General features: G+C 43.3%; 1 long non-coding RNA gene across 1 annotated transcript; it reads left to right on the forward strand.

The window, feature by feature from the left end:
- Positions 1-3,874: 3,874 nt before the first annotated feature.
- On the forward strand, positions 3,875-23,381 carry LOC117082157. The gene is made up of 3 exons (XR_004436495.1): positions 3,875-3,885; positions 7,077-7,080; positions 23,289-23,381. It is a non-coding gene; the product is annotated as an uncharacterized LOC117082157 (long non-coding RNA).
- Positions 23,382-24,718: the final 1,337 nt, after the last annotated feature.

Here is a 24,718-nt window from a genome sequence, read left to right on the forward strand (position 1 = left end):
CAAAAGAACTGGCATTCACTTTCCTTTCAGTCGTATATCTCTGCAAAGTACTTTTTACTCACATATATGTTCTTATTTGATCAATAGAACAGTCTTAAAGGGATAGACATGCTTATTGCCCTTATAAAGATGAGAATATAAATATTCAGTAAAGGCAAAGTAACTTGGCCATGGACACACAGCTGGTTAGAACTCACATATGTTGACGCTAGTCGAGTTATTATTTGTGTCAGGGGCATGTCACCAAAGGTCAATGAGGGCCCATATATGCAGTTTGGGACTTTCAAAAGAGGTCCTGTCTGCAAGAGGAACTGATGGAGATCCACAGGGCCCAGCTCACTCTGTCTTTGATTTTCTACTTCTATGGCTTTGACTGAATTAACCCATGAAATCTGGTATAATCTTTTCCCTCCATAGAAATATATCAGGCTGTAGGATTCCAACACAACTCTCTCTCTCTCTTTTTTTTTTTTTTTTTTTTGAGACACGGTCTCTCTGCGTTGCCCAGGCTGGACTCCAACTCCTGTGCAATCCTCCCTCAAAACTAGGACTCCAGAGGCATAGTGTTCAGCTTCTTATGCTTCTGGGTATCCAACCTCACATTACTCCTGTTCTGGAATTTAAGTTATGTCCAATCTCAGTAAGGACAACTTACAGAAACTTTACCCTGTTGTGAAGCCTGAGATAATATATTTGTATAATTGTATACACATATCCATAATCTATTAAAAGTATTTTTACTACTTTTTTTTTTTTTTTTCCTAAGAGATAGGAGTCTGACCACACCAGGTTAGTTTCTTGGACTCAAGGGATCCTCCCACCTTGGCCTTCCTAAAGTTCTGAAATACAAGCATGAGACACCAAGCCCTGCCTTTCTTTCTTTCTTTTTTTTTTTTTTTGAGATAGGGTCTTGCTCTGTCACCCAGCAGGCTGGCACGATCATGGCTCACTGCAGCCTCAACCTCATGAACTCAAGCAATCCTCCCACCTCAGCCTCTCAAGTAGCTGGGACCACAGGTGTGCGCCACCATGCTCAGTCAATTTTTCTATTTTTTGTAGATAAGTTCTCACTATGTTGCCCAGGACAGTCTCCAAGTTCCTGGCCCCAAGTGACCCTCTGCCTTGGCCTCTCAAAGTGCTGAGATTAAAGGCAGCACTGTGGATTACATGATCTACAGGTCATAGGTGGATTCAAAGACTTCCTGACTGGCAATTAGTTGAAAACGTTAAGGTCTGCCTCAAGAGTTAAAGTCAGCAGAAAGAAATGCTGGTAGTCAAGATAAGGGGGACATTATGTAGATGAAGCCTCCAGGTAGCAGGCTTCTGAGAATAGATGGTAAATGTCTCTTATCCAACCCTCACAGGAGACAGACTCTTAGTTAAATATCTCCTGGATCAGCAAAGGACTTGGAAAGGGAAAGGGATTCTCTACAGAATGTTTGTTTTCCCACAAGAGACAGTTTGCAGGGCCATTTCAAAATATGTCAAATAAATACATTTTGGGGTAAAATACTTTACTTTCTTTCAGGGCCTGGTACCTGTTATGTGATGCTATACGAAACATCAGGTTGGAATTTGGTATCTTGTTGCTACAAAGTGTCTGTTTTGTCAGTCTTAGGGTCTGCATTTTATTGTTAATGCTGGTCAGTTGTGCCTGAATTCCAAAAGGGTGTAAATGAGTCATGTCCAACCCCAACTTTCTATCATGGCCTGAACTAGTTTTTTGAGTTAGCTTTGGAATGTCCCTGGCTAAGAGGAGGGTTCCATTCAGATGGTTGGGAGGCTTAGAATTTTATTTTTGGTTTACAGAGGGAAACTAGCAAGGCCTGCCTGTTTAGATTCTTCTTGGCCTCTCTGTGTAGCACTTCTTCCTCCCAAGTATAGGGCAGGACCTTTCTGGAATGCAGATTTTATGACCTACTATCAGACAAGATAGGAAGAATTTTCCTTTTGGTTTATACTTTAATCCACCAATGAGGAACCCATGGATAAGGAGGGCCAACTGTATATTGTAATTTCACAATGCAGAAACCCAATGGACAGGCCAAATGTGGGGACCAGGAATCTAGAACCAGGCACCATCAGAGGCACTAGAAGGCAGAGGAATCCCAAGCCTGACCACAGGTTAAGGGCTCAGTGTGGAATTCTAGGCTCTGGGAAGGGACTGGAGAGGGCAAGTGAGAGTCCTAGTCCCTAAAGACCTAGAATCAAAGCAGGTCATGAAGGTGGAAACTTGGACATGAGATGCACAGAATCCATGTACCAGAGCTAGAAGAAAAACAAGACCAAGTAACAAAAACACCACTGGATTTCAGTTGCCAGAACAGAGACACGGGGACTGAGGTGACTGCTACTTAGTGTTACGATGCAGAAACAATACCCCCAAAGATGATGCTTTGACATGCCGAGTGCTTTGATTGAAGGAAAATTCAAAGATCTCAAAAAATAAACCTCAGAACCAAGCTTTCTCTCGGACCTTTTCTCATCCCTCATCTCTTTGATCTTCATTCTTTCCCAAATCACCAGGAGGGAATCTCTGAAATTTCCTTATCTGAAAAGAAAATGACCCTAAGAGGAGCCATTTACCTTTTTTCCAAAAAAAAAACAAAAAACAAAAAAACTCAACTGGGCCTGGCATGACGGCTCATACCTATAATCCCAGCACTTTGGGAGGCCAAGGTGGGAGACTGGGCAGCATAGTGAGACTCCCATCTCTACAAAACATAAAAGAAAAATAAATGCAATTATTTTGAGACTCCTCTCCCTAGGAATCTTATCAAATACCAGAAAAGATTAAAGAGAGAAGAGAAGAGACTAGTAGTCACCATGCCCAGACAGACTTTTCATCTGTTCTTCTGCAGGTGGCTCTGAGAGATTACCTTGGAGGCTTTGTCTGCATAGGATAACCTTGGTTCACAGTGAGGTTCTACCCCTCACCTTTATGCCACCTCCCCCAGAGCTCAGAAGAACTTTGTTCAGGGCCACTGTTCTTTGGACTCATTCTTTTCCCCTGAAAATCATTCACTCCTATAAACTTCATCTTCTTTTCCCCTATGAAGAAGGGTATACAAACATCTGGAGCTCATTGGGCTATTGGGTAATCATTCTCCTACCATTCCTCCATGTTTATGCACATTAAATACATTTCATATGCCTTTTTCTCCTATTAATCTGCCTTTTGTTGGTTCATTTTCAGCAAACCTTCAGAGGATGAAGGGGACGCTTTCCCTCTTCCACCCTACATTAGTCCCAGTTTGTTCTGCCAGAATTCCTTAAATTCACTGGCTAAGATCAGAGTTAAAGGGTCTTCCTACAATCTGCAGGGAAAGGGAACTTAGTTGCCCCATTTTCAGGAAGAGGAAGGATTCGGTACCTGGGAAACCAGGAACACTGGTAGACCAGTGTGAACAAAGGTTCAATGCTTTTTTATGTTTATATTTAAGTATAGTATATTAAAATTATGATATCCTGCATAAGTGTATTCAAAAGACACAATCTCCAGGATATTCCCCTGAAGTGTCTACTCCTAGTTTATACTATTAGTTGTCAAGACCCTGGGATTAGGCTGGGCGCAGTGGCTCACGCCTGTAATCCCAGCACTTCAGAAGGCCAAGGCAGGTGGATCACTTGAGGTCAGGAGTTCAAGACCAGCCTGGCCGACATGGTGAAACCCTGTCTCTACTAAAAATACAAGAATTAGCCGGACCTGGTGGCGTGCACACCTGTAATCCCAGCTACATGGGTGGCTGAGGCATGAGAATCCCTTGAACCCAGGAGGTTGCAGTGAGCCGACATTGTGCCACTGCACTCCAGTCTAGGCGACAGAGCGAGACTCCATCTCAAAAAAAAAAAACACAAAAAACAAAAAAAACCCTGGGATTAGAAGTCAGATAGACCAGGGCTTCTTCACATTCCAACTGTGTGACCTTGAGCAAGTTACTTGATCACTCTGAGCCTCAGATTTTTCTTTCTATGAAATAGGAATGATAATATAATAAGTACCTGTCATTTTGGTCTGGACAATATCTATGTCTTTGGGGATTAACACTTTCCTTAAATTACATGTCAGTTCATAGTAATAACTCAGTAAATGATCATTTTTATTAATTTTTATTACATTAGTAGCTGTACAGGGCACACCTCTGTCTCTGAAAAGAAAGAAATCTGCATTATCATGGTGGAATATAGTCACTGACACATATTCTCATGAAATATTCTCTATTCTGTATTAAGTAGATCCCGACCTAGAGAAGCTATGCGGGGAAATCTTCCCAGGCAAGCCTCAGGAAACACCCGTACTTTGCCACACGTTGCATCCAGAGGTCCTGCAGCAAACCAATTCTAAGTTTCCTTTCTCTGCATCAAAGTGTTCTTTTTGTCCTTTGTTTTCACCAGGCATTTCTGTAACCATCTTAGACCTCTCTCTAACTAGTAGCCCCTGTGGTGACAGTGATCCTATCACATATAATGGCATGTCTGGCTTGGGAAATGATGGGGATAATGTGGGTGGTGGTCACTGTTTAGACAAAGTCTATATACATTTCAATTACTACCTGCAGCTATCCCCTGCACATACCTCTGTCCGGAGCTAGATTCCACTGCTTTCTTTTACCAGAAACTGTACAGACAGAACCTATAATCTTCCTCCATCTTCTTCTTTCCTTGTTTTTATTTTCATTCTTCTCTCTTTACAATTACAATTCAAATACTGGCTAGTGAAACCTATGACATGAATCATCTGAGAGGACATCTTTTATCTCATAACAGCAAGATTGACTCTCATCTCCCTGCTCAGGCAAAAGTCGCATAGTTGAAAACACAAACGTAAGCACACACCTGAGTCATTTGTAAGCCATCTCTGCCTCTGGTTCACCTATAGTTAAAAATCACTGATGTTACTGCCTTTTCTCAAAAGAGCATTTGCTGCTTTTCCATGTAGGAAAAAGTTTGTTAACCATGGACCCACACAAGTGCGGTGGAAAGAAAATTTCAGGATGGCAGAAAAGCTCATCTTGGCCGAGCCAGGTAACCCAGGCCTGTAATCCCAGCACTTTCGGAATCTGAGGCAGGCAGATCACTTGAGCTCAGGAGTTGGAGACCAGCCTGGGCAACATAGCAAGACCCCGTCTCTACAAAAAAAAAGATACAAAAATTAGCCAGGCATGGTGGCAGGTGCCTGGGGTCTTGTCTACTCAGGAGGCTGAGGTGGGAGGATCAGTTGAGCCCAGGAGGCAGAGGTTGCAGTGAGCCAAGATCGCACCACTGCACTCCAGCCTGGGCAATAGAGCAAGACCCTGTCTCAAAAAAACATTATTAAAAAAGAAAAGAAAAGCTCATCCATGGGTGGTTTCTACAGAAAGTCCTCAGTTAATATCATCAACAGATTCTTGGAAACTGTGACTTTAAGCAAAATGCCATATAACCAAACCAACTTGACCACAGCTTAACTAATACAGACTAAAGTTCCTACGGAATATTCCTGGTCACAAAAACATCACCAAACTTCGAAATAAAGAAAAAAACTCTTATAATATTAAACATTGAAACAAATGTGAACTACACATACATTTAAGAAAGATTGGCCAGGCGCGGTGGCTCAAGCCTGTAATCCCAGCACTTTGGGAGGCCGAGACGGGCGGATCACGAGGTCAGGAGATCGAGACCATCCTGGCTAACACGGTGAAACCCCGTCTCTACTAAAAAATACAAAAAACTAGCCGGGCGAGGTGGCGGGCGCCTGTAGTCCCAGCTACTCCAGAGGCTGAGGCAGGAGAATGGTGTAAACCCGGGAGGCGGAGCTTGCAGTGAGCTGAGATCTGGCCACTGCACTCCAGCCCGGGCTAGAGCGAGACTCCGTCTCAAAAAAAAAAAAAAAAAGAAAGAAAGATTAATAAAAACAAGTAAGATAATGATTTATTCCCTTATTCCAGTTCAGGGCCAGAGGTGACTGGAGCCGGTCCCTGTGGCTCAGGGGGCCAGGCTGGAATGATCTCTGGACAGGATGCCCTCTCTCCACAGGGCACTCACACACAGATACACACTCACTCAGCCTGGGACCATGTAGACAGCCAGTTCACCTAACGTGCACATCTTTAGAATGGAGAGGAAAACCAGAACCATGCAAAGAAAACCCATGCAGACACGGGGAGAACCTGCAAACTCATGCAAACTCTACCCAGCCAGTGGCCCTGACCAGCAATCCATTTTTCTTTCTTCTTATCAACTTTATAATGACATTAGAATGACATTGAATGAGGCTAGGTGTGGTGGCTCACGCTTTGTAATCCTAGCACTTTGGGAGGCCGAGACAGGTAGAATACCTAGAAGAGCTTGTTCCCGTCCTGTCTTCTTGGAGTCACCTCCTGGAGCAAATGGTCTACATTCTGGTTCTCAACCCAACACATTCCAGCTCTGCTCTCCACCCTTCCTGCACTTCTTTGCTTTTTTGTTTTTTTGTTTTGTTTTGTTTTTTGAGAAGGAATTTCGCTTTTGTTGCCCAGGCTGGAGTGCAGTGGCGTGATCTAGGCTCACTGCAACCTCTGCCTTCCGGTTTCAAGCGATTCTCCTGCCTCAGCCTCCCAAGTAGCTGGGATCACAGGCACCGGCCACCACGCCTGGCTAATTTTTGGATTTTTAGTAGAGACGAGGTTTCGCCATGTTGGCCAGGCTGGTCTTGAACTCCTAACCTTGTGATCGCAGAGTGCTGGGATTCCAGGCGTGAGCCACCGCACTTGGTGCACTTCTGAACTTCACATCCTATCAGCCCACATGGCATTCCCCTCAACATCTGCTTCTCCTTCGTTAGTCCCACATAGAAACAAGTACATCCCCTATGAAGGGACCATCACATAATTCTTTTGTATTCTACTTAATGCTTCACAAATAATAGGAGTGAAATAAATACTTATTGAAGAAATGAATGAATGGTAGAGAAGAGGGAACTGTAGCAATGTGAGGGCAGAGAAATACAGAAGGGCTTCACGCAAGTGGTGAGAACTGAGCTGGCCCTTGAAGGATGACTAAAGTGTCTGTGGCTCCATGAGAGGGTGACTAGTCAGGCCAGGAAGAGGCAAGAGCCATGTAGCTCAGTAGACACACAATAAACTCACCTGGTTAGAGTGTAAACTGAGGGCTGGAAAATGGTAAGGGAGGTTTGGGAGGTTGAGGCAAGATTAAGAAGCATATATTTCAGGCTGGGCCTGTGCTCTATCGCAGAAGCTCTCAAACTTTAGCAGAAGACTTTTATTATTTGTTTTGTTTTGCTTTGTTTTTGTTTTTGTTTTTGAGACAATGTCTTGCTCTTTTGACCAGGCTGGAGTGCAGTTCTGCAATCATCGCTGACTGCAGCCTCGACCTCCTGGGCTCAAGAGACCCTCCCACCTTAGCCTCCTAAGTAGCTGGGACTACAGGGGTGGGCCACCATACCAGCTAATTTTTGTTTGTTTGTTTTGGTAGAGATAGGGGTCTCACTATGTTGCCCAATCTGGTCTTGAATTCCTGGCCTCAAGTGATTCACCCACCTTAGCCTCCTAAAGTGCTGGGATTACAGGCCTGAGCCACCATGCGCAGCCAGCAAAAGTCTTGTTAAAACAGTTTGCTGAGTCCCAGTCCTAGAGTTTCCGTTGCAGTATATCTGAAGGGAATGTGAGATTTTGCAGTTGTAATATATTTCCAGGAAATACTGGATACACATTAAAATGTTCTGAAATGTAGGCTGGTTGCAGTGGCTCACATCTGTAATCCCAACACTTTGGGAGACTGAAGCCAGCAGATAGCTTGAACCCAGGAGTTCGAGACTAGCCAGGGCAACATGACAAAACCCCGTCTCTACAAAAATTCTTTAAATAAAATTTAGGTCAGGCATGGTGGCTCACACCTATAATCCCAGCCCTTTGGAAGCCCCAAGGCAGGCAGATGCTTGAGTTCAGGAATTCGAGACCAGCCTGGGCAACATGGCAAAACCCCGTCTCTAGATAAATAAATAAATAAAATTTAAAAATTAGCTAGGCATGGTGACATGCACCTGTAGTCCCAGTTACTCAGGAAGCTAAAGCAGGAGGATTGACTGAGACCAGGAGATTGAGGTTTCAGTGAACTGAGATCACGCCACTGTGCTCCAGGCTGGGCAACAGATTGAGACATTGTCTCAAAATAAAATAACTACCTGAAAGCTTTTTTTTTTTTTTTTTTTTTGAGACTGAGTCTTGCTCTGTCGCCCGGGCTGGAGTGCAGTGGCCGGATCTCAGCTCACTGCAAGCTCCGCCTCCTGGGTTCATGCCATTCTCCTGCCTCAGCCTCCCGAGTAGCTGGGACCACAGGCACCCGCCACCTCACCCGGCTAGTTATTTGTATTTTTTAGTAGAGAAGGGGTTTCATTGGGTTAGCCAGGATGGTCTCGATCTCCTGACCTCGTGATCCGCCCATCTTGGCCTCCCAAAGTGCTGGGATTACAGGCTTGAGCCACCGCACCCGGCCTGAAAGCTTTTTTTAAAAGCCAAAACCAGGGCCCTAACCCTCAGAGATTCTCATTTAATTGAGCTGAAGTAGGACCTGAGCACATAATGGTATACTTTGTTTGGTCTTGTTTTAGAAATCCAGGCAATTAAAATATGCAACTAGGGTTTCTCGTGTTTTTTGGTTTGTTTTTTTTTTTAAGTTCTGGGATACATGTGCAGGATGTGCAGGTTTATTACATAGGTAAACCTATGCCATGGTGGTTTGCTGCACCTACGGACCCATCACCTAGGTATTAAGCCCAGCATGCATTAGCTATTTCTCCTGATGCTCTCCCTCCCCCAACTCCCCACCCCACAGGCCCCAGTGTGTGTTGCTCCCCTCCCTGTGTCCATGTGTTCTCATTGCAACCAGGGTTTTTAATCTTTCTAATTACTGGTGTAAGCAATAAAGTGCCCTTGCTGGTTTTTGAAACAGAAGGATATTTAACATATTTTTTGTTGATTACACAGATAAATGATCAATGTCACAAAATGACAAATTACAAAGAAAAATCTAAATTATCTAAAATCATACTCAGAATAATTACTGTTAATGTTTTTTTAGAATAACATTTCCAGGTGAAGCACAGTGGCTCATGCCTCTAATCCCAACACTTTGGGAGGCTGAGGTTGGAGAATCACTTGAGACCAAGAGTTCGAGGCCAGCCTGGGCAACATAATGGGACCTTGTCTCTACAGAAAATTTAAAAATTAGCTGGGCATGATGGCATATATCTGTAGTTCCAGCTGCTTGGGACACTGAGGCTAGAAGAGAATCCCTTGAGCCCTGAAGTTCAAGGTTGCAGTGTGCAATGATGCTGCGACTACTCTCCAGCCTGAGTGACAGAACAAGACCCCATATCCAAAAAAAAAAAAAAAAAAAAAAAGCTGGGGATGGTGGCTCATGCCTATAATCTCAGCACTCTGGGAAGCTGAGACATACAGGTCACACGAGGCCAGGAGTTCAAGATCAGCCTGGTCAACATTGCGAAGCCCCATGTCTACTAAAAATACAAAAATTAGCCAAGTCAGGTGCGGTGGCTCACGCCTCTAATCCCAGAACTTTGGGAGGCCAAGGCGGATGGATCGCCCGAGGTCGTGAGTTCAAGACCAGCCAGACCAACATGGAGAAACCCTGTCTCTACTAAAAATACAAAATTAGCCGGGCGTGGTGGCACATGCCTGTAATCCCAACTACTCTGGAAGCTGAGGCAGGAGAATCACTTGAACCTGGGAGGCGGAGGTTGCAGTGAGCCAAGATCGAGCCATTGCACTCCAGCCTGGGCGACAAGAGCGAAACTCCATCCATCTCAAAAAAAAAAAAAAAAAAAGCTGGACATGGGGGTACACATCTATAATCCCAGATACTTGGAAGGCTGAGGTGAGGGAATCACTTGAATCCAGAAGGCAGAGGTTGCAGTGAACCGAGATCACACCACTGCATTCCAGCCTGAGTGACAGAGTGAGGCTCTATTTCAAAAATGTGTATATATATATTTTTTAACCTTTTTTTTACATATATATTTGGTCCCTTCACAGTAAATCCCCTATATATATAGACCAGATGTGGTGGCTTACACCTGTAATCCCAGTACTTTGGGAAGCTGAGGTGGGAGGATTGCTTGAGGCCAAGAGTTCAAGACCAGCCTGGGCAACATAGCAAGACTACATCTCTACAAAAATATATCTGTGTTTTTCTATATGTTTTATGGTTTAAATCTGTGTCCTTGCCCAAATCTCATGTGGAATTGTAATCCCCAGTATTGGAGGTGGGCCTGGTGGGAGATGATTGGATCACGGAGGCAAAGTTCTCATGAATGGGTTAGCTCCATGCCCTGTGTGCTATTCCTGTGATCCTCACTGAGTTCTCATGAGATCTGATTGTTTAAAAGTGTATAGTAGGCCGGGCGCGCTGGCTCAAGCCTGTAATCCCAGCACTTTGGGAGGCCGAGACGGGCGGATCACGAGGTCAGGAGATCGAGACCATCCTGGCTAACACGGTGAAACCCCATCTCTACTAAAAATACAAAAACTAGCCGGGCGAGGTGGCGGCGTCTGTAGTCCCAGCTACTCGGGAGGCTGAGGCAGGAGAATGGCGTAAACCCGGGAGGCGGAGCTTGCAGTGAGCTGAGATCCGGCCACTGCACTCCAGCCTGGGCGACAGAGCGAGACTCCGCCTCAAAAAAAAAAAAAAAAAAAATGTATAGCACCTCCCCCCTCTCTTCCTCCTGTTCTAGCCACGTAAGATGTGCCTGCTTCCTTTTCAACTTCCACCATGATTATAAGTTTCCTGAGCCCTCCCCCAAAGCCAAGCAGATGCTGCTCTCCTTCCTCTACAGCCTGCAGATGTGTGAGCCAATTAAACCTCTTTTCTTTACAAATTACCCAGTCTCAGGTGTTTCTTTATAGCAAGGCAAGAACTGACTAATACAATATGTAAATCGATGGTAGAAAAGAAACAACTTTTCCTTTTTCCTATTTTTTAAAAAAGCCCAAGAAAGGAATCAACATATTTTCAAAAGCAGAGGGGACCAAGATAGCAATGTATATTCTCTCCCTCCCTAAATCTTAACAATACTTATTAGAAGTTCTGAGTTCTTAACTGACCTATGAAGCCTGCTGTGATTTTTACCCGCTGATTCCTGTTACATTTATAGTCCCTAACACATGGCTTAGCTCTCAATCATAGAGTCTTTTACTCTCCCAATTATTGGTATTGGCTCCCAAACCAGAGTGTAAATTCCTAGAGTACAGAGATGGCCCCCTCCACCATTACTTTCAATATTTACTTTTTGGGGCCAAAGTACCAAATGTACTACAGGACGAATACCGAGTGCCTATTAGGAACATTTGCTGATCTTCAGTTTTGCAATCAGTAATCTTACCTGCAGACCACTCTAGTTACTGATGCACGTTTTGTGTCCCTAAAGGCCAATCTCTAGGAATCCTTAAACTTAACAAATATGTCAAAGATAGCCACTTCAATTTAGACAGTCTCTAAAGAATCTAGCATTTGAGGTTTTCTCCCTTCCATCGGCTCTAGAAACTTAAGCTTCCCAAAGCCTCTTTTTCCCTATTTTTCACCAAATGACAGCTGCAATGACTTTCAGAGTTCAAGCCAGTACACAAATCATACTACCATGGAAATCTGCAATTCAATGTATTTGGCAAGCTCATTACACAATAAAACTTGAGGTCAGAGATTAAATTCTACTTTGCAGCAAACTAAAAGCGGTTTGACAATATGCAACCAACAGTCTGTTCAATACAATACTTACAAATGGGAAATTTTGCTTCTGTGGTAAACATTATCATTCTTTCAGTCTTTGGTTATAAAAGCAACAAAAATAATAAGTCTGTTTTTCCCTAAAATGATACAGAGAAGCAGTGAATGGTTTTTCTTTCTTGGTTTATATTAACTTAGAACTTCTCAGTATCACCCTGGGCAACACGGTGAGACCCCGTCTCTACAAAAACTAAAAAAATTAGCCAGGTATGGTGGCGCGTGCCTATAGTCCCAGCTTCTCTGGAGTTTGAGGTAGAAGAATTGCCTGAGCCCAGGAGGTTGAGGCTTCAGTGAGCTGTGATTGTGTCCCTGCACTCCAGCCTGGGTGACAGAACGAGAATCTGCTTCAATCAAACTACCTATACTCTTTTATTTATTTATTATTTATTTATTCATTTATTCATTTATTCATTTTGAGACAGAGTCTTGCTCTATCACCCAGGCTGGAGTACAGTGGCACAATCTCGGCTCACTGCAACCTCTGCCTCCCAGATTCAAGTGGTTCTCGTTCCTCAGCCTCCTGAGTAGCTGGGATTACAAGCGTAAACCACCACCGCCTGGCTAATATTTTGTATTTTTAGTAGAGACGGGGTTTCACCATGTTGGCCAGGTTGGTCTACAGCTCCTGACCTCAAGTGATCAGCTTACCTTGGCCTCTCGAAGTGCTGGGATTACAGGAATGAGTCACTATGCCCAGCCTAGACCATTTTTAATATCAGCAGTTTTTCAACACAGTTCTTTTTTCTTTTCTTTTCTTTTCTTTTCTTTTTCCTGGTCCTTGACCCAGGATTCAATATAACCCTTTAAGAAACAAAACAAAACAGAACAAACAAACAAAAATTTCAGTCTTTTATTTTTTCTTCTTCCTTCTTTCTTTCAATAAATATTTAGTGCCTACTATGTGCCCCCACTGTGCCAGGCATTGAACAAACAATAGTGAACCTAACACTACTTAGTCATGAAGACAGATGTAAGCCAGAGGCTGTAAACTGGCAGCTTTCAGGTCTACTGCAGCCCACACATGACTTTGGTTTGGCCCACACAATATCTTTTGAATTACTTCCCAACATTTTAAAACCAGAGCATTTCACATAAAAAGTCAGAGTTCTGCCAGGCATGGTGGCTCATGCCTATAATCCCAGGACTTTGGGAGGCTGAGGTTGGTGGATCACGAGGTCAGGAGTTCAAGACTAGCCTGATCAACATGGTGAAACCCCATCTCTACTAAAAATACAAAAATTAGCCCTGTGTGGTGGCGCACACCTATAATATCAGCTACTCAGGAGGCTGAGGCAGGAGAATCACTTGAATCCGGGAGGTGAGGTTGCAGTGAGCAGAGATCGTGCCCCTGCACTCCAGCCTGGGCAACAGAGGGAGACTGACTCAAAAAAATAAAAATAAAAAGTAAGCGTCCTGGATTATATGAAAAAATGGGGAAATCTGCTAGCACTGAGCCTCTTACTCCCGCAAAAGAAGAACTGGCAAACCCGAGTGGGGACTACCCTGGTCAGAGGCATGGAGTTCTCACCAAGCCTCATGCAACCTTCCTCAACAACACTGAGTTTATAACTGCTCTGTGAACCAGTCACAGATATAAAAACTGCACAGGTGCCAATAGTGGTGGATGTTAGAAAAGAGCTTTATTAGAGAATAGAAGAGGAGAAACTAATTTCGATTGAGGGTCAAGGATGATCTCTTGAGGCCGTGGCCTTTTTTACTCTGTTCAGTACTGGCATTCACCTCTTATGAGGCACTTATCCAAATAATAAGTGCCATTTATTGAGAGTATTGGTGCCAGGTAACTTAATTTAATTCTCACAGAAACAATTCTGCATGATCTCCATCTTGCTGATGAAACACCTGAGATGAAATACTTGCTGTTCAAGAAGGTCAGAACATTAGCCCAAATATACAGAACCACAGGTGGAAAACCTGGGGTCAGAACAAAGCCCTGATTGATTCCAAATTGCATGCTTGTTCCGATAAAAAGAGATGCTTCAGGCCGGGCGCAGTGGCTCAAGCCTGTAATCCCAGCACTTTGGGAGGCCAAGACGGGTGGATCATGAGGTCAGGAGATAGAGACCATCCTGGCTAACACGGTGAAACCCCGTCTCTACTAAAAAAAAAAAAAATACAAAAAACTAGCCGGGCGAGGTGGCAGGTGCCTGTAGTCCCAGCTACTTGGGAGGCTGAGGCAGGAGAATGGCGTAAACCCGGGAGGCGGAGCTTGAGTGAGCCGAGATCGCGCCACTGCACTCCAGCCTGGGCGACAGAGCGAGCCTCTGTCTCAAAAAAAAAAAAAAAAAAAAAAAAAAAAAAAAAAAAAGAGATGCTTCAAATGAGTCCCAGTCCAATTCTAAGAGTTGGTTCTTCTCCATTCTTCCCAAAGCACATGACAAGAATATTCAATAGGGAGCTCCCTTGATTGTTTTTGCAATGAGATTGACCTTGTTCTCACATTATACCTCCATTTACCCATAGACCCGAGCAAGTTCTCACCATTAGAGACGAGCCAGCTCTGCAGTGAAGCCCAGGATCTCTAGCCAGGTCTTGGTGTCTGATCATGTTTTCAATGATTCTAACCTGAGCCAGGTTTACCAGGGCAGGTGCCTTTATATTGTCAGTCCTTTCCCGCCATGTTGGTGGGAATTTCCTGCCTCTACCAATCAGCTGGGATTTCCCATCTCCATATTAACAGAACTTAAATTTTGTTTTGTCTGTATCACTTAACTAGGAGTGTGGTCATCTACAGAAATCGGATCTGATCTTTTAGGCTTTCCTTTCAAATCTCTGGATCAGAATGGATGGATGTGGCTACATGTATTCTTTCTTTTTATTAGGTTGGTCCTAATATTACAAGGCTTTTTTGACCACTCAAATTCCTTTTCATGGTACCTATTCCAAATTCTCCTCTAACTCATCCAGGATCCCAATTAAAAAGTATCAGAAAATAGCTTCCCAAGACATCACTGTGTTGCTACCACCCCCACACTTCAATTCAAATCAAATATTAAAGTATGACATATGACATTCTGAAAATGAAACCAATAGAAGGAATATATATATATATATATACACATCTCCATCCAAGGACAAGGCAAAAATTTAGGTATTCCAATTTTGAAAGAAAGCAGAATCTAAGAATTCAGGGCATGATTTCTTAGCTTCCTAACACTGTAGTACTCACCATCAAGGCACTTCTACCTTTTTAGGTCTTAGTTTCCTCATTAATAAATTTGCTTTTTGGCTGAGCACGGTGGCTCACACCTGTAATCTAGCACTTTGGGAGGCTGAGACAGGCAGATTGCTTGAGCCCAGGAGTTCAAGACCAGCCTAGACAGCATGGCTAAATCCTGTCTGTATAAAAAATACAAAAATTAGCTAGGCATGGTGACACATGCCTGTAGCCTCAGCTACTCAAGAGGCTGAGGTGGGAGTATCACTTGAGCCCAGGAGGTGGAGGCTCCAGTGAGTCATGATCACATCACTGCACTCCAACCTGGACAACAGAGTGAGATCCTGTAAAAAAAAAAATAAAGTAAAAAGTAAAATAAAGGCCAGGCACAGTGGCTCACACCTGTAATTCCAGCACTTTGCGAGGCCAAGGTGGGTGGATCACCAGGTCAGCAGATGAGACCATCCTGACCAACATGGTGAAACCCCATCTCTACTAAAAATACAAAAATTAGCTGGGCGTGGTGGCAGGCACCTGTAGTTCCAGCTACTGGGGAAGCTGAGGCAGAAGAATCTCTTGAACTGGGGAGGCGGAGGTTGCAGTGAGCCGAGATTGTGCCACTGCACTTCAGCCTGGCCAACAGAGCAAGACTCTGCCTCAAAAATAATATTAATAATAAAAAATAAAAATAAATAAAAATGAATTTGTTTTCCTAGTAAACTTCGCAAATAAGCCAATATAAGAAATACTTCCCCATCCTGGTTAACACGGTGAAACCCCATCTCTACTAAAAATTTAAAAAATTTAAAAAATTAACCCAGCGTGGTGGTGGGCGCCTGTAGTCCTAGCTACTGGGAGGCTGAGGCAGGAGAATGACGTAACGCAGCCGAGATCGCACCACTGCACTCCAGCCTGGGCGACAGAGCAAGACTCTGTCTCAAAAAAAAAATAAGAAAAGAAATCCTTCCACTTCAAGCTCACAGGAATAAGGATCATTTAGCAGTATAAAAGGTCATTTTTAAAAATGTTCAGACAGAAATAAGCTGGAAGTCAAGAAGCGAAACTTCTAGGAATGTTGCAGAATTTAGAAGCGTAATTGGGAACTGAAGTCAGAGGGCTAACAGGGGAATCAGAGTTTAATACATGCCTTAACAGTTAGGGCTTGTGACATTAACACCTAAGTAAGGAAGAGAGTATAGAACTCTATATTACGCCAGAATTCAAAAAGGGCCGGCCTTTGTGAAATAGGACCTAAAAACACTTGGCCACCAGTTTGAGGAAGCAGCAAGGAAACTTGTTCCCATGAATAGAAAAACAGTCACCGAAGAGAAATCTGAAACCCAGGCCTTTGCCTTGTATGGAAGTGAGTTTGAACTTTACACTGTTTGCATGACACAGAGACTTCAAGGCTGAAAAATTAGCATATAATCTGGTCTGAGACCATAGAACCCACAGGTCCCCAGTCAAAGGGAAAAGGAAAACCATTTCACAGGAATACTCCAACAAGCTAGGGTACAAAAGACTTTCACAGAAAACAACCCCTGCTGAAGATAAATTTACAGTAAAAAATTAGAAACCACATAGGGAAATAAACTACCATGAGGAAAAGTCAGCAAATAGGACAAAGATGATAATTTATAATGAGGGATGCCAGGAACGGCGGCTCACACCTGTAATCCCAGCACTTTGGGAAGCCGAGAAGAGCAGATCACCTGAGATGGGGAGCTTGAGACCAGCCTGACCAACATGGAGAAACCCCATTACTACTAAAAATACAAAATTAACCAGGTGTGGTGGTGCATGCCTGTAATCCCACCTACTCGGGAGGCTGATGCAGGAGAATCACTCTAACCTGGGAGGCGGAGATTACGGTGAGCCGAGATCATGCCATTGCACTCCGGCCTGGGCAACAAGAGTGAGACTCCATTTCAAAAAAAAAAAAAAATTATACCCAGGGACTGGTTTCAGTAAAATGATCAAAAGAGAGTTTAAGGCCGGGCGCGGTGGCTCACGCCTGTAATCCCAGCACTTTGGGAGGCCGAGACGGGCGGATCACGAGGTCAGGAGATCGAGACCATCCTGGCTAACATGGTGAAACCCCGTCTCTACTAAAAAATACAAAAAACTAGCCGGGCGAGGTGGCGGGCGCCTGTAGTCCCAGCTACTCGGGAGGCTGAGGCAGGAGAATGGCGTGAACCCGGGCGGCGGAGCTTGCAGTGAGCTGAGATCCGGCCACTGCACTCCAGCCTGGGCGACAGAGCGAGACTCCGTCTCAAAAAAAAAAAAAAAAAAAAAAAGAGAGTTTAAAATACCTATGTTTGAAGAGACAACACAAAGAATTTAAAATGTTAGACAAAAATAGACTCAATTTGATGGAACTGATGTGATTTACTGAGCACCTACTATATGCCCAGCATTGCTCTAAAGACTTGGGATACGCCAGTGAACAAAAGAAAGGTTCCTGTCCTTGCAGTGCTTACAGTTTAATGGGAATCAGTACAAAATGATCCACAGGATGGGGCAATCTGAGCTTTATCAACTCTTCTAGCCCTAACATTATTGGATGCTATATATAGTGAGCATAAATCTTGATCTACAGTCTTGGGCAATTAAGAAATATAACTTTATTTTCCACACTTCAATTTAATTTTTATTTTAAGTCCTCATTCCATTAATCTGACAGACAATATAAAGTTTGGACTTTTCAGTTCTTCCTATCACCTTCCCGGTTATGTCAATGTGCCAGGGAGCTTTCTACCAAAGCATTAGGGAAGTAAGTCATTCTTCCTATTGTCTCTTGTAATTTTTGCAACATAGCATTTGCTCAATAAATGTTTGTTGATCTAATTTAGAAAAAAATGCATAATTATTTAACGAAAAAATTTTTATCTGGAACCTACCGCATTCTTAAAATATTTGATTATCAGAGGTATCTATAGTAAAGTTTCAATACGTAAAAGAAAATAAATTAGGATCAAGGGAAAATAAAATATGTTTCTGTGAACTGACAACAGCATTTTGTTCTAAGCACCCAAGTAGACAAGGCAAAGGGGGAAAAATTGGGAGTCAATAGTTCACATGTTCAGAAAGAAAAAAAATAAACTTTTTTTTTTTTTTTGAGACAGATTCTTGTTCTGTTGCCCAGGCTGGAGTGCCATGGCACGATCTCGGCTCACTGCAACCTCCACCTCCCAGGTTCAAGCAATTCTCTGCCTCAGCCTCCCAAATAGCTGGGATTACAGGCACCCGCCACCACACCCAGCTAAATTTTTTTTTTGTATTTTTAGTAGAGACGGGATTTCACCATCTTGGTTAGGCTCGTCTTGAACCCCTGACCATCTTGGTTAGGCTCGTCTTGAACCCCTGACCTCGTGATCCACCCACCTTGGCCTCCCAAAGTGTTGGGATTACAGGAGTGAAGCCCAGCCTCACTCAATTTTTTAAAAATTTAACATAGGAAGTCAGGAATAAAAATAATTTGTACTCATTGATTAATTCTGTAGACATTTGACTGCCTGATATTTGCCAGTCACCATGCTAGGTGTTAGTAAAGCAACAAAACCTACAACATCAGCTCTCATGTTAAAGGAGTTCATAAAAGCAAACTGCACATATAAATGTAGAAAAATGTTAATCATGTTAAGGAATAGTTTGATAGTTATTCTATTAATAGAGGATTATCACATGTGCATTAAATAAGATTGTCCATTTTCAACTGCCCTACAAGATCTATCTGCACCAAATGTGATTTAATCCTTTATATTTTAGATTAACAGGGATTTCTAATTTAGAGGTAAGTAAAAGGCTGTTTAGCTTTATCTCTGTATGTGTTTACACAGTGGTTAGATGAAAAGGGGAAGTTTAGTTACTTTTGAGTTGGGACAAGTATCTTTAGTGAAATTGTTTGTCCCACACTTTAGCTTCTTCATCCTATTCTTTGGTTTTCAATCACAGATATATTAAACATTATTGCTTAGTAAATTTAAAAAAAAAAAAGCAAATAACTTAGAGAATTAATAGTTGAACCATGGCCAGGCGCGATGGCTTATGCCTGTAATCCTAGCACTTTTGGGAATCCATCACAAGCAGATTGCCTGAGCTCAGGAGTTTGAAACTAGCCAGCAAAACAAGGCAAAACCCTGTTTCTACTAAAAATAAAAAAAATTAGCCAGGCATGGTGGCACGCACCTGTCCCAGCTACTGAGGAGGCTGAGGCATGAGAATCTCTTGAACCCAGGAGGCAGAGGTGGCAGTGAACCAAGATTGCACCACTTCACTCCAGCCTGGGCAACAGAATGAGACGCTGTCTCCAAAAAATAAGTAAATAAATAAATGGTTGAACCAGAACTAGTACGGTTAAGCCCTACTCTGCTAACTCCTAAAGATGATGTAGTTGTGCCTTTGGAGAAAAAAAAAAAGAAAAAGAAAGAATTATGTTAAAAACTGTTCTCCCATGATCACCTTATAAGAAAAAAAAAAAATGCCCTTTTACTGATTGAAATGCATCCAAAAACACCTTTTACTTCAATGACAAGGAAAACAATAATAAAAACTGTATAGACATGAATTTCAGAGAAGGTCCATGTAAAAGAATGCCGCAAATCAATCCTAACTGTGCTCCAAAATTACTTCTACAGTAGGTTTAAAACTGAAGTTCTTTGGGAGTCACATAACTGCTCAGGACCACAGCAACTATCCTGTGCATCAAAGTGCATTGTTAGTGTAAAGAATAAATGGTGCCCTTATGACCTGAAAGAGTTAATATTACACCCCTCCCCCAAAATTTATTACTAGCCAGGTCTCTGAGATATGATTTGGCCCTGGAAAAAACCCTTTTGTTCCCAAGCTTTTATACTCAAAGACCTCCCCGCTTTCTATCTCCAAACATCCATTGCTACCTAAAAACCATATTTTGCAAACCCAAATTTTAACTGTAAGACTGTTTTTTCTCACGAGGCAAAGAAAAAAAATCCTCTATGATTAATGTATTAGCTAAAAGCATAGAATGTAGAATGGGAAGATTATTTATGGTTCTTCTCTTTAGAAGCTAATAGAGTCAGATGTTAGCCTAAAAGGTTGAAAATCCTACAGTGGGGTTTTTTTTTCCAACAGATAAAAGTGGCTTCTGGAAAGCAGCATAAATACTGCAGTAAGCTATAAGCACTAATAATTTTGCTATAAGTGCTCAGTCAAAGAGAGATGAACGTGTTAAATGTTATTAAAAAATGGACAGCATATCATGTTGAAAGCCACAGTGAAATAGTAGCGTAAGTGACAAGCATGGCTTTCAGTGCTGTTTTAAGATGGACGGTGGTTGAGGGGATTTGCCAGGCCACCCTTCCCTATAGTCAAATCACATTCAGTGGCTCAAATGTAAAATGGATTGGATTTCCCATTTTAGTTTTATTTTCCCCAAGGCTGTTACATTCCTCTTTTCCCTAAATTGTTCATTCTTCTTAGGCTAATTCTGTTTGAAAGACCAGCTTTGCTAATTGTACAAGATAGGCAAGTAAGCATGAGACTCAATTTCACTCTTTTTTGTTTTTTGAGACAGGGTCTCACTGTCTCACCCAGGCTGAAGTGCAGTGGCACAGTCACAGCTCACTGTGGTCTAGACCTCCCAGGCTCAAGTGATCCTCCCACCTCAGCCTTCCCAGTGGCTGGGATCACAGGTACACACTACCATGCCCGGCGGATTTTTGTGTTTTTTGTAGAGACAAGGATTCACTGTTGCCCAGGCTGGTCTTAAACTCCTGGGCTCAAGCAATCCACCCGCCTCAGCCTCCTAAAGTGCCGAATTACAGGCATGAGCCACTATGCCCACCCAGCTGACTTTACTACTTTTGACATTGTTAAAATTTAATTTGGCAGAGAAAGGTGTGTTTGGGTTTTTTTTCAATAGGGTATTTCCAGTGAAAAGCTTTTTGCATTTTTGTTCCCTTTTTAAAAGCCAGGAGCATTAGAAGATTCCTCTTCTTTAGGGATATTCCCGAAAATAATTGCATTTAATAAATTACTGGGAACAAACAGAGAAACAGCAATTTTTACCTCCTTTGAGAATGAATGAAACAAAGAAAAGAAAAAAAAATAAATAGCAATTTGAAAATAAAAGGCCTGGCCGGGTGCGGTGGCTCAAGCCTGTAATCCCAGCACTTTGGGAGGCCGAGACGGGCGGATCACGAGGTCAGGAGATTGAGACCATCCTGGCTAACACGCTAACACGGTGAAACCCCGTCTCTACTAAAAAATACAAAAAACTAGCCGGGCGAGGTCCCAGCTACTTGGGAGGCTGAGGCAGGAGAATGGCGTAAACCCGGGAGGCGGAGCTTGCAATGAGCTGAGATCCGGCCACTGCACTCCATCCTGGGCGACAGAGCCAGACTCCGTCTCAAAAAAAAAAAAAGAAAAGAAAAGAAAAGAAAAGGCCTGAGGTATAACACTAAGACAAACATATTGTCCCTTTATAATAAAAGAGATTTCCACAGAACAGATGTGTTGGTTGTCAGTAAGGCAACAATTAGTTACTGGTTTAATTTGGGAGATGATTAAAACATTCGTATGCACAGGAATGGCACTGTTACCAGGTTCTTCCACGGATGACTTTGGTCAGCGTGACCGATGAATCACAGCCTCCTGGAAGGACAGACAGCTCCAGAGGACTCCTGTCTCCATGTGGGTGGAAGTATTCCAGGTGTGGGCTGGTGTTAGAGGAGGAATCCAAATCAGACTTCCTAAATATGTTCAGAATGTTGTGCAAGCATATTTATAGATGTGAAAGATATTTGCGAATTGGCAGTGTTCAGTTTCTTTTTCTTTTTCTTGTTTTCTTCAAATAGGGTCTTACTGTGTTGCCCAGGCTGGAGTGCACTGACACCATCATAGCTCCCTGCAGCCTTGAACTCCTGGGCACACGGATCTTCTGGCTTCAGCCTCCCTTGTAGCTGGGACCACAGGTATGCACCATCATACCCAGCTAATTTTTTTATTTTTGTAGAGATGAATTCTCACTATTTTGCCCAGGCTGGTCTTGAACTTTTAGGCTCAAGCAATCCTCCCACCTCAGCCTTCCAAAGTGTGGGGATTATAGGCATTAGCCACTGCACATGGCCCAATATCTTTTTTTTTTTTTTTTGAGACGGAGTCTTGCTCTGTCGCCCAGGCTGGAGTGCAGTTGTACAATCTCGGCTCACTGCAAGCTCCGCCTCCCGTGTTCATGCCATTCTCCTGCCTCAGCCTCCTGAGTAGCTGGGACTACAGGCACCCGCCACCGTGCCCAGCTAATTTTTTGCATTTTTAGTAGAGATGGGGTTTCACTGTGTTAGCCAGGATGGTCTTGATCTCCTGACCTCGTGATGCACCCGCCTGGGCCTCCCAAAGTGCTGGGATTACAGGTGTGAGCCACCGCGCCCAGCCCCCAATTTCTTAACAGAAAACAAATCTGAAGCAAATAAGGCATAGATAGATTGATAGATTATAAATCTACATTAGTCCAGTTCCAACAGGAAACAGATGCCATGTTCAAACTGGATAATTAAATATTGTTAAATGAAGAGATAATGTAAAAAGGTGTTATATTAGTTTACTAGGATTGTCATAACAAAATACTACAGAATGGATGGCTTAAACAATAGAAATTTCTTTTCTCAGAGTTCTGGAGGCTAGCAAGCCAAAATCAAAGTGCCAGCATGGTTCATCCCTTCCTGGAGGTGTAAGGGAAAGACCTGGTCCACGCCTCTGTCCTTGACTCATAGATGGCCATCACCTCCTGGTGTCTTCACACTGTCTTCTTTTTTTTTTTTGAGACGGAGTCTCGCTCTGTCACCCAGGCTGGAGTGCAGTGGCCAGATCTCAGCTCACTGCAAGCTCCGCCCCCCGGGTTTACACCATTCTCCTGCCTCAGCCTCCCGAGTAGCTGGGACTACAGGCGCCTGCCACCTCACCCGGCTAGTTTTTCATATTTTTTAGTAGAGACGGGGTTTCACCGTATTAGCCAGGATGGTCTCGATCTCCTGACCTCATGATCTGCCCATCTGGGCCTCCCAAAGTGCTGGGATTACAGGCTGGAGCCACCGCGCCCGGCCCACACTGTCTTCTTTTACGTGTGTTTATTTCTGAATCAAAATTTATGCTTTTTATATAAATACCACTCTCATTGGATTAGAGTCCACTTTTTTTTGTTGCTTGAGGCAGGGTCTTACTGTCACCCATGCTGGAGTGCAGTGGTGAAATTGTAGCTTACTGCAGCTTCAGACTCCTGGGCTCAAGTGATCTTCCCACTTCAGCCTCCTAAGTAGCTGGGACTACAGGTGCACGCCACCACATCTGGCCAGAGCCCACCTTTATGGCCTAATTTTAACTCGATTACCTCTGTAAAGGTCTTTTATCCAAATAAGGTCACATTTTGAGGTATTGGGGGTTAGGATTTCAACATATTAATTGGGAGAGGGGAACATAATTCAACCCATAACAGGCCAGAAGTGGTGGCGCACGCCTGTAATCCCAGCACTTTGGGAGGCCAAGGCAGGAGGATCACTTGAGGCCAGAAGTTCAAGACCAGCCTGGGCAACATGGTGAAAACCTGTCTCTACTAAAAATACAAAAATCAGCCTGGCATGGTGGCACACGCCTGTAATCCCAGCTACTCAGGAGACTAAGGCAGGAGAATAGCTTCAACCTAGGAGATGGAGGCTGCAGTGAGCCAAGATTGCACCACTGCACTCCAGCCTGGGCGACAGAGCAAGACTCTGTCAAAAAAAAAAAAAAAAAAAACCCAGGTGTAGACACTGCCTTGAGAAAATCAACAAGACATAGTACAGTACCCTGGGGCTAATAACAGCAGAAAGCTCTTTCCTCTCTAGGATGGAAGATGGAGAACAATATGGAACTTAAACCATCGGAAGATTGCTTGAGTCCAGAAGGTTGAGACTGCAGTGAGCTATGCCACTGCACTCCAGCTTGAGTGAAAGAGCAAGGCTCTGTTTCTCAAAAAAAAAAAAAAAAAAACAACGGCTGGGCGTGGTGGCTCACAACTGTAATCCCAGCACTTTGGGAGACTGAGGCAGGCAGATCACAAAGTCCAGAGTTCGAGACCAGTCTGACAAACATGGTGAAACCCCATCTCTACTAAAAATACAAAAATTAGCCGGGCATGGTGGTGGGTGCCTGTAATCCCAGCTACTCGGGAGGCTGAGGCAGGAGAACTGCTTGAACCCGGGAGGCGGAGGTTACAGTGAGCAGAGATCGTGCCATGGCACTCCAGCCTGGGCAACAGAGCGAGACTCCATCTCAAAAATAAGGAAAAGATACAAAGATCTTGTGTTTTGGCTGGTAGCCAAATATCCAGGGAGGTGTACCTATGAAGCATTGAGGAATTAACTACCTTCAGAGTTCTACATGGAACTCCAATAAAAGTTATTTTTATACCCCAACTGTCCTGACCACACTAGCAATCAACAATCTTTGCTTAGACATCTATTCAGAATGTGTGTAAAAATCTTTTACAGAGCCTCCCAAAATACCCTTTCCCATAGAGTGCCAGAACACTCAGTCTCCTTTGATGAGATCTAAACACGGTAGAAGTCATTTCTCTGGAATCACCATTGTAAGATTTTTCTATATGACTTCTGCAATGTCATAGCAGGATCTCTCTGTTGTTATATTGGTGAACAGATGTAAAGTTTTAGCTTCAATATAAAGGTTACTGCATAAATTCTGTATGCCTTCATAAGTCCTGTGACATGGTAAATAAAGTAAAAAACCAGC

Source organism: Trachypithecus francoisi, unplaced genomic scaffold (assembly GCF_009764315.1).
Source record: "Trachypithecus francoisi isolate TF-2019V2 unplaced genomic scaffold, Tfra_2.0 Lachesis_group9, whole genome shotgun sequence".
Classification (NCBI taxonomy): Eukaryota; Metazoa; Chordata; class Mammalia; order Primates; family Cercopithecidae; genus Trachypithecus; species Trachypithecus francoisi.